The sequence below is a fragment of the Theropithecus gelada genome, chromosome 10, assembly GCF_003255815.1.
Source record: "Theropithecus gelada isolate Dixy chromosome 10, Tgel_1.0, whole genome shotgun sequence".
Classification (NCBI taxonomy): domain Eukaryota; kingdom Metazoa; phylum Chordata; class Mammalia; order Primates; family Cercopithecidae; genus Theropithecus; species Theropithecus gelada.
In genome coordinates, this window is record NC_037678.1 from 16079464 (window position 1) to 16089297 (window position 9834).

Consider the following 9834-nt stretch of genomic DNA (forward strand, 5'->3'; position numbering starts at 1 on the left):
GATTTGAAATCAGGTCCCCTGAATTCCAGCTCCTGTTCTGCTTCTGTCAAGCTCTGTGACTTTGGTGGAGTCCACTTTCCTCATCCTTAATGTGGGAGCTCTTCCCCTTGTCTCACACCAACTTCATGGGGTTATTGTGAACACAGTGAAGTTAATAAATGTAAAAGTTCTCAGCAAGCTCTAATTTGGCTCTATACAATAGTTCTATACAAATTCTGGCTATACTTTTATAACTATACCCTTAGGGGAACTAAGTCTAAAAGACCTGAAGTTTCTGGGCTTCCACATTTATCTTTCTCTGCATATTTCATTTGCCTGACTTTGGTGGACAGGATAATTAATATTAATATCCGGGCTTCATGAATTATGCACCTGAACGAAGACATTTTTCTTCTACCTTTCCCATCTCATACTTCATCGCACAGGCTCAATGAGCCTCAGCCACTAACAAAGGCCCTGCAGAAAATGAAGACAAGATGCATCCTTAGGATGGCAGAACATGTGGGTATCCCCCACCAGGCACCATCCACTGCCAGAAGACAGACTACGTGCATGCATATGCTAGTATGCATTTAATTTCCAAGTGTGGGTCTCAGTCTTCACAAAAACCCCATTGTATCATTCACCACCCATTGATTCAGTGCCTGAGGTTGGAAACCCCTCTGGTGGAAGCTTTGTTACACACTTGGTCAACAGTTTGTTCAAAAGGTAATGGGCCTTGAGGAAGCACATTGAAGATGTTACTCCAAAGCAAAAAGAAAGGAAAGAGTATGTTTTCCTGGTAAATATAATGATGTTACTACCACATTTCTTCAGCAAGCAACCAAGATGAGAGGTAGAGGCAAGTTCTTGTGTGGGCAAAATAATTCCCCTATGTCCCTTGCCAAAGACACACATCCTGATACCATGAACCTGTTAATGCATTACCTTATGCAGAGGGCAGACTTAAGATTGCAAACAGAATTAAGGTTTGTGATCAGCTGACTTTGAAATGGATTAGTTATCCTAAATTACCCAGGGGGGTACAATGCAATCAAAACAGCTTCTAAAGAGTAGAGAGAGAGGGGGGAAAAAAGAGAGGCTCTGATAAAGACAGTGTCAGAGTCTTGTGATGTAGAAAAGATTCAACCAGCCATTGCTACTTTGAAGATGAGGAAGTGGCCAAAAGCCAAGAAATGCAGACAGCCTTAAAAAACTAGAAATGGGCAGAGCGTGGTGGCTCATGCCTGTAATCCCAGCACTTGGGGAGGCCGACGCAGGTAGATCACAAGGTCAGGAGTTCAAGACCAGCCTCGCCAACATAGTGAAACCAGGTCTCTACTAAAAATACAAACATTAGCCAGGTGTGATGGCAGGCACCTGTAATCTCAGCTACTCAGGAGGCTGAGGCAGGAGAATTACTTGAACCTGGGAGGTGAAGGTTGCAGTGAGCCAAGATCATGCCACTGTACTCCAGCCTGGTTGACAGAGTGAGACTCTGTCTCCAGAAAAAAAAAAAAAAAAAAAAAGAGAAAGAAGGAAAGAAAAGAAAAGCAAGCAAGCTAGAAATGGATTCTCTCCTAGAGCCTCCAGAAAGAAATTCAGCCCTGCCAAGTCTGGATTTTATTCAGTGAGATTCAATTCAGACTTCTGACCTCCAAAACTGTAAGAGAATAAATGTGTTGTTTAAGCCAGTATGTTGGTGGTATTTATTACAGGAGCAGTAGAAAAAGAATACAGTGCCACAATTCTGAATGTCATCTAGAAGTTTCTGATCAGAGAGTCTGGCTCATTGCCCTAAAAGCTATAAGACTAAGGTGATAAATCAATCTGAAAGTTAGAAAACAAAAAATACTATCCCTACTCTAAAACTGGTGAGCTGAAAGATCAAAGATTCCTCTCTGAACCTCCATTCACTCATCTCTGAGGGTTGAACATTGGTCTCTAGGGTCCTTATAGATATATAACCAAAACCTCCAGGAACGTTTTGCCTCTGTGACTGGTGACTATTCCCGATAGGAATGGAACCTCTCATGCAGCTGTGGAAGACTAGGGGTCAAACCCCAAGACTGCCTTTAGAGACAGTGGACAAATACACGAGGCATTCCAGAATGTTGCAGCACTTGGTATTTATTGCTGTGCAACAAATTGCCCTAAAACTCATCAGGTCAAAGCAACACACATTATTCCACAGTTCCTGGGAAACTCTAGGCATGGTTTTGTTGGGTGCCTCTTGTTCAGGGTCTCTCTCAAGGTTACTATCAAAGTGTCAGTCAGGACAGCAGTCACAGCAAGACTTGACTGGGGGGAGAATCTGTTTCCGGTTTCGCTCATGTGACTGCTGGTGGGCTTCAGGTCCTTCCTGGCACCTGGCTGGATACTAGTTTTGAGCCACATGGCATTTTCATAGAGCAGCTCACAACAGGGTAACTTGCTTCCCTTCAAGTGAGCAAGCCACAATCTTTATGAGATCTGATATCTGAAGTGACATCTAATCCATCTCCTGCATTTTATTCATCAGGAGAGAATTTCTAAGTCCAGCTCACAATCAGTGGGAGGGGATGACACAAAGGCATGAATACCAAGAGGTATGGCTAATCGGGGGCCACACATCTCAGTTGCCCTTGATAATATGTAGAATGATGAATCAGTGTACATTCCCAACTTTTGCAAAGAATAATGAGTTTCATTCTCAGATGAGGGGAAAAATCATATTTTACTATGGCTGGTTTGACCAAAAGTTAGGAGATAAATCATGAGCTTGAAGTCATGACTCTGAACTTCTTGAGCACCTGCCACCTTCAGCCTGGCATGAGACTGCTGAAGATGAAGGATAGGAAAATTTCTTCTGCATTCTCAGTACAGGCTGTCATTGTTTCACACCTAGATGATTGCAATAGCTCCTTAATGGCCTATTGCCTTTCAATATTGCCTCTTTCAACTCATTTTGTATAAAATAGCAAGAATATTTTAAAATAATTATGCTATGCTTTGGCTTAACATGTTTCAATGGTTCTCATGCACTCAGGATAAAGCCTAAAGATCTTTCCAGCCAACAAGACTAGCATAATCTGACAGCTGCCTCTCTCTCCAGCCTTGTTTCGCCCTTCTAATACTGCTTGACTACTGTTCTCTAACCACAGTCATCTCCTTTCAGTCCCTTGAACTTGTCAAAGTATTTCTTGCCCCAGGGCCTTTGTACATGCTTGTATCAGGTACATGCTTCTTTGAACTCTTATCAGAATAATTTCTACTTAGTTCAAATGCCGTATCTTCAAGTGATGTAATTTGTAATTATACACATGGCTTTCCTGTTCAAAGCCTATCTCATTCATTCGACTCTATGTTTCAGAGGAGAACCGTATCTCATATGCTTACCACTATGTATCAGTATCTTTAGTACGTGCCTAGCACATAGGAGCTTGACAAATAGTTTGAGTAAATGAAGGGAACCCAAGAGTACTGAAACCCTAGCTTGACCAGTCACACCTCCATCTTACAGATCTTAGAAGAATTATATACACAAAGAAAGAAGAACAAGGCAGGGAACTTATGTTAGATTTGAATAACCAACTTCTAATAACAAGAAACCCTGAGCTACATGTAGAACATCTTTATTATACTTGCTATCTCTAAAAATAGCCTTGAATCAATTAAGCTAAAGGTCTGCCATGCCTATTTCTTCCCATTCTTTGATGAAGAAGAATATTGCCCCATTGCTGAGGGCCAAGTTTGTGTAGGCTGCCTAGAGGCTGGCTTAGTCTAAGGCAACATCTATGGGCCAGGCTGTCTCTTGGGGGAAAAGAGAGCAGCCAAAAAGAAAACAGAGAGATAGGTTAGGCTGTACCATTATTGAGTTGTAGAAGGAAGAAAGACAAGAGGTCATGGGTACCATGTTTTTATGCCCTTGACAGCTCTATCCATTGGGATCATGGTCCTTATAAAACAGCTGGAAATCAGGCTAACCAGGTCAGCCTCCTCCTTCCAACTCCTCCTCCTTTTTGATGGAATCATCTCTGATCTTGATTCTGCTACATTTTGGGGGAGGATGAATGATAGGAACAGTAAGAGGGATGAATTGGAGCCTTGAACTCCTTTTCCTAGAGATCAATAATGGCAGCTATTGGAATATGAAACTCCTGTGTGCATGAAAAATGGAAGCGCCATCTTGAGCATTTTATTCTCTCCCCTTAGACCTAACACTTTAAAGTCTGAAGAGTAACTTCACATTTAATATCTCCTTTGATCCTTAAAGCACCTCAGCAATGTAGGCAATAGGCTTAGGTCAACTTTGCATATTTAAAAACATTGTCTGCATGAATCTATTTTGAAATAACTCAGTTTTTAAAACTATGATTTTCTTTCAAATGATACTTCCAAAAGGTATGAGGAGCTAGCTTTTTAATTAATTTATGCACATATTTGTGAAAACATTGAGTTTGCTTGTTAAAGATAAATCTTTTTCCCAAATATTTTTTTCCATTCTTCCTCATCTTCTCTTTACTCCACACTCTCCTTTCTTTCTTTTTTGCTGAATAATTCAGTCCTAAGTCTATTAGGTGGTGCAGAAAGGGCAGGCATCTGCACCTATGGAGGAGGAAGCTACAGTAACCTTGAGTCCAGGGTCAAACACATGCAGCATAGGGAGGGCCACAGGTGAAGGCTGCCTGGAGCAGGGTCCTGAGTCTTTCCAGGGTGATGGGGGAGGGGGCTTCCATGAAGAGGAATGTGCGAAATGTCAGGGTCTGAAGCATGTGGGGAAGTTGTTATGTCAGGGGAGAGTCATCCCAAGTGGGTGTGGAGTCATCCATACAAAGAGGTCTCAGAGCCCAAGTGGGGGATTTATGTCTATGTGGGTGGTAGGGGGCTTGCCAAGCATGGGCAGCTGGAGCCTGAGCAGGAGGAAGAAGAACATGTCCATGAAGGACAATCTATGGAGGGTATGGAGGCCTAAGAAGGGGAAGGGCACCCTGGAGAGGAATCAGCTTATAGTGGGGAGTCAGGGCAGGAGAAAAGGGAGGAGGTGTGGCCTGGAAGGGGGTGCCTAAGATACCAATGCGTGGGGGCATCCCAATGCAGGGATGTCCAACCAACAGGGTGAAAGGGTATCTACACGGTGTAGTGTCCCCACATGAGTGATGGAATGAAGCAATCATTGGTCCAGGGGAGCGGATGGCAGCAGAAGCAGATTGGTTCCATACAAGGGGATTGATCTAATTAGTAAATAATGTAGGGATAGTGGGAACCACTGAAGGAGGGAGAGACAGATATGGAAAGGCAGAAAGCGAGAATGAAAACCTTAGTTTTGTATTACAATTGGAGTGAACTCCTGGTTTTTCCTATAAATAAACAGTGAAATGGTGTGAAAAGAAAATCCGAAATGGAACAGATCGTATCAGCAGTTATCTAAAAAGGAACTGGGAGGGTGTGAGGACTGAACCCCAGTCATGTACATTCCCAGATGTATTTTGACCTATTGAACTGGGCCAACTTGTAAAACCAGCTGCATTTGATTTTAACTATTTATACTGGACCTGATCACCAACCTCCTGAAGAGAGCTATGCCGAACTAGATGGATCATCAGAGATGTCCTAAGTTGTTAACCAGCCATCATCAATCATGGGCTGCACTAAAACTTTGCAGATGTGTAGTCGCACAGTAGCACTTCATAACTTCGTAATCTTGCCTGGACAAAACACAGCTCAGCTGCTTGCTAGACCTGTGTCTCCTGAACTACAATTCCTAAGACCCCCCCCCCCCCCCCCCTCAAAACATTTTTCCTTCTGTTTCCTGCTCTGCAGTGTTTGTTTTATTTATTAGTTGACAATAGATATAAATGTAAATGTATGACTCTAAATACATGCATTCCCTGGCTCTGTACACAGAGAAGATCTGGGACTAGTGGTATCCCAATAGCAGTGAACATACCTAGAGCTCACATCTTGGTTTCCTAATACTATTTTCCAGTAGAAGAAACCAGAGCTCCTTGGGAAATGGATGATTTCAGGGGCAGGGGCAGGAAAAGTGTAAGATGAGCCTGGGTTACCTTGTGACAGACAGAAATAATGTGGGCTTGTTAAAGGGGAAGGAAAATCAATTAGAATGGAGCCCTGCTGGCCCAATCAGGGAAAACCTGAGTATCAAGATAAGTAGTGATAGTGATACATTATAACTTTATTATTTTATTGTATAACTTTATTATTATAGAATGAAATAGAAAACCACAAATCTGTATGGATAAGAATAACTTGAAAATCTGATGCCAATGACATATTTACAAGTGTCAAAGTACTTTGCCATACAATACTTAGTTACACAAGGAAGAAGGGTGACTTTACATGGGAGAAGTCTGGAAGACACCACCTTGATCAAGACACTAAGGTAAAGAAATGAGGCCGGGTGCAGTGGCTCACGCCTGTAATCCCAGCACTTTGGGAGGCTGAGGCAGGTAGGTGGTTCACCTGAGGTCAGGAGTGTGAGACCAGCCTGGACAATATGGTGAAACCCCATCTGTACTAAAAATATAAAAAATTAGCCCGACATGGTGGTGCATGCCTGCAATCCCAGCTACTCAGGAGGCTGAGATAGGAGAATCGCTTGAACCCAGGAGGCAGAGGTTGCAGTGAGCTGAGATCGTGCATCGCACTCCAGGCCTGGGTGACAGAGTGAGACTTCGTCTTAAAAAAATAAAAAGAACTTTTTTAAAAAAGTAAAGAAATGGAATCATTCACCACTTGGTGGGATATAGTAACAAAAACACAGCATTACTTCTACATTTCTGCCAAGGATGCATAACATAAATCTAAGCATAAGGAAATATAAGATAAAAGCAAACTGACAGACATTTTGCAAAGTAACTGACCTACAGTTTTCAAAAGTGCCAACGTCATGAAGTCAAAGAAAGACTGAGGATGTTCTAGACTAAAAAAGACAAAGATTACATAAAACTAGGTGCAATGCATGATTTATAACTGAATCCTTTAGCCATGAGGGAAATTATTGGGACAATTATAGAAACTTGAATGCATCTGTGGAGTGGATGGTGATGATATGTAAATGCCAACTTTCCAATTCAAGGGATGTGTTGTGGCTATGTAGGAAATGTCATTGTTTCCGGGAAATACTAAGTATTCTGGGGTGATAGGGCATCAGGTTGGCAACTTACTCCCAAATTGTTTAGGGGGGGGGGGAAAAAACACTGTACTGTGTTTGCAATTTATTTGGTAAGTTTGGAGTTGTTTCAAAATTTGTTAAAAGAAAATTGGAGGGATAATGTTTCATTAGCTAACAAAAATGGCTTTTTTTGTTTTTGTTTTTTTTTTTTTGAGGTGGAGTCTTGCTCTGTCCCCCAGGGTGGAGAGCAGTGGTGCAATCTCCTCAGCTCACTGCGGCTCTGCCTCCTGGGTTCACACCATTCTCCTGCCTCAGCCTCCCAGGTAGCTGGGACTACAGGCGCCCGCCACCACACTCGGCTATTGTGTGTGTGTGTGTGTGTGTGTGTGTATTTTTAGTAGAGACGGGGTTTCCCTGTGTTAGCCAGGATGGTCTCCATCTCCTGACCTCGTGATTCGCCTGCCTCAGCTTCCTAAAGTGCTGGGATTACAGGCCTGAGCCACCGCGCCCGGCCAGTCTTTGCTTTTTGACTGACAGCACTTCTAGGTTCCTCCCTAATAATCAGACATCCAAATTTGTACCAATGAATGTCTTTGATCTATCTTAATAAAAGGGTTGGGTTGGGGTGAAGGAATAAATTAGGCATTCCTTACACAGTTGGATAGATCAGTTTCCAATCTATGGAATTCCTGGGGGAAAAGAGGGCCTTAGTGATAGTAACAGCTAACAATTGCTAAGAGCCTTCTATGTTCTAGGTGTTATTCTATATTTATTAACTCTGGGTTAATACTTTCTAAAACCCTGTGGGACAGGTTTTATTAATATGCATATTTTATGGACAAGGCTACATTGCTGGTAGGTAGCAGAGCCAAGGTTTCAAGCCCAGGCAATTTGATTTCTGGGTTCATAATTACTTTATTGGTAATAATTATTTTGTTAATAGTAGTTAACACTTATCAAATATTTGCTATGTCCAAGGCACAGCACTATGTAACTTACCTTGTTTAATGTTTACATAAGTTCTATCAATTAGGGTTTTTGGATGAGGAAAACCTGACGAATGACACCCAGTTAATAAGGGAAGAAGTGGGAATTCAAACCTGGGCCTATTTGACCCCAAAGCCTTTGTTTTAAGGTACCATACTATTCGGTTGGTCCAAAAGTAATTGCAGTTTTTGCCATTGAAAGTAATGGCAAAATTTGCAATTACTTTTGCACCAACCTATAGCTTATGTATCTGCTATTGGAAAAGACAGAGACCCTAGAACTCTATCCAATGCCTTTCATGGTTCCTCATAGCATCTGGATGTCAGACACTTTGTGCAGCATCATAAAAAAATAGATATGAGATTTGATCTTTGTCAGACTCTGTCAACAACTGCCACGTTTAAATGACCCAGTACTGTGAGTGGTTGGTCAGTTTGTCAATATATTTTTGAGCAACTTTTCCTAGCAGAAAACTGACTGTGAAGGTCTCCCTCACAGCAGTGATCACATACTCTTGTAATCCATCTTTTTCAAAGGCCAAGCTGATTAAAACCTCCTAACAGACAGCTAAGTTGCCTCCTGAATTTCCATCTAGTAGGCTCAAAAGCAGTTGTACTTAGTAGCTTGTACTCAGATGCTGTCAGTTACTAAATGAAATGCCTGGGAAGGGAAGACTTGATAAACACTTGTAAATAAGTGAAACTGATGTCAAAGGTAGCTCCTTCCTGTCATCTCAGAATTTCAACAGGGGCCCCAAAGTCCCATAATATTATAATAGATGATGGGTATCCTAACATCCTAAAAGGAAGTGCCAGAGCCCCTATTCAGGACTGAATATCAGGACACAATAAAAGTGGTTCTACCAGCAAAATCACTTATATCCAGCCTATGAAGATACTGCATTGGAAGTATTTCGGGGGAGGACTCTCCAAAGTCCTTTGGAGAGATTTTTGAGAGTGCTGTAGGGTCTCTCCTCTCCTCTCAAGGTAGAGAGAAGGGGCTCACCTCTTAATATTAAATTAGGTAAGAGAGGGTTAATGGGGCCACATGGAGAATTTGTCCTGTGACCCGGTGGGTTGAGGGATCATTAGGACTGGTGTGAGAGGCTATCATTGAACTGTAACTTCCGCTGGGTAGAAGCCATCCTTTCACTGTTGGTGGATCAGAGGTGTGTATTTTCTTAGCCCAGATATCAGCTACAACTAAGAGAGCTTGCCTGAAGCATCTTGGAAGTTTCTGTGCTTGCGGATGCCTGGAGGCACACAATCAGAGGACAGACCACCAGAGGTCCAGTGGCTGATGCGGAAACAAGAGGCTATCCCTCAGGGAATGCACTAATATCAGAAAGGGAATTTGCCTGTTGGAAACTCCCAAGAAAAACACACAAAAATGGTCCAAGATAGAAGTCACCCCAACGCCAACTTCCAACAGTGCCAGCCACATAAAAAGATGCCCTTCTCACAGATCACCTGAGATCAGGATTTCAAGACCAGCCTGACCAACATGAAGACACCCCGTCCCTATTAAAAATACAAAATTAGCCAGGTGTGGTGGCATGCGCCTGTAATCTCAGCTACTCAGGAAGCTGAGGCAGGAGAATCACTTGAATCTGGGAGGCAGAGGCTACAGTGATCTGAGATGACACCATTGCACTCCAGCCTGGGCAACAAGAGTGAAACTCCAAAAGAAAGGGGAGGGAAGGAGAGGGGAGGGGAGGAGAGGGAAGGAGAGGGAAGGAGAGGGGAGGGGAGGGG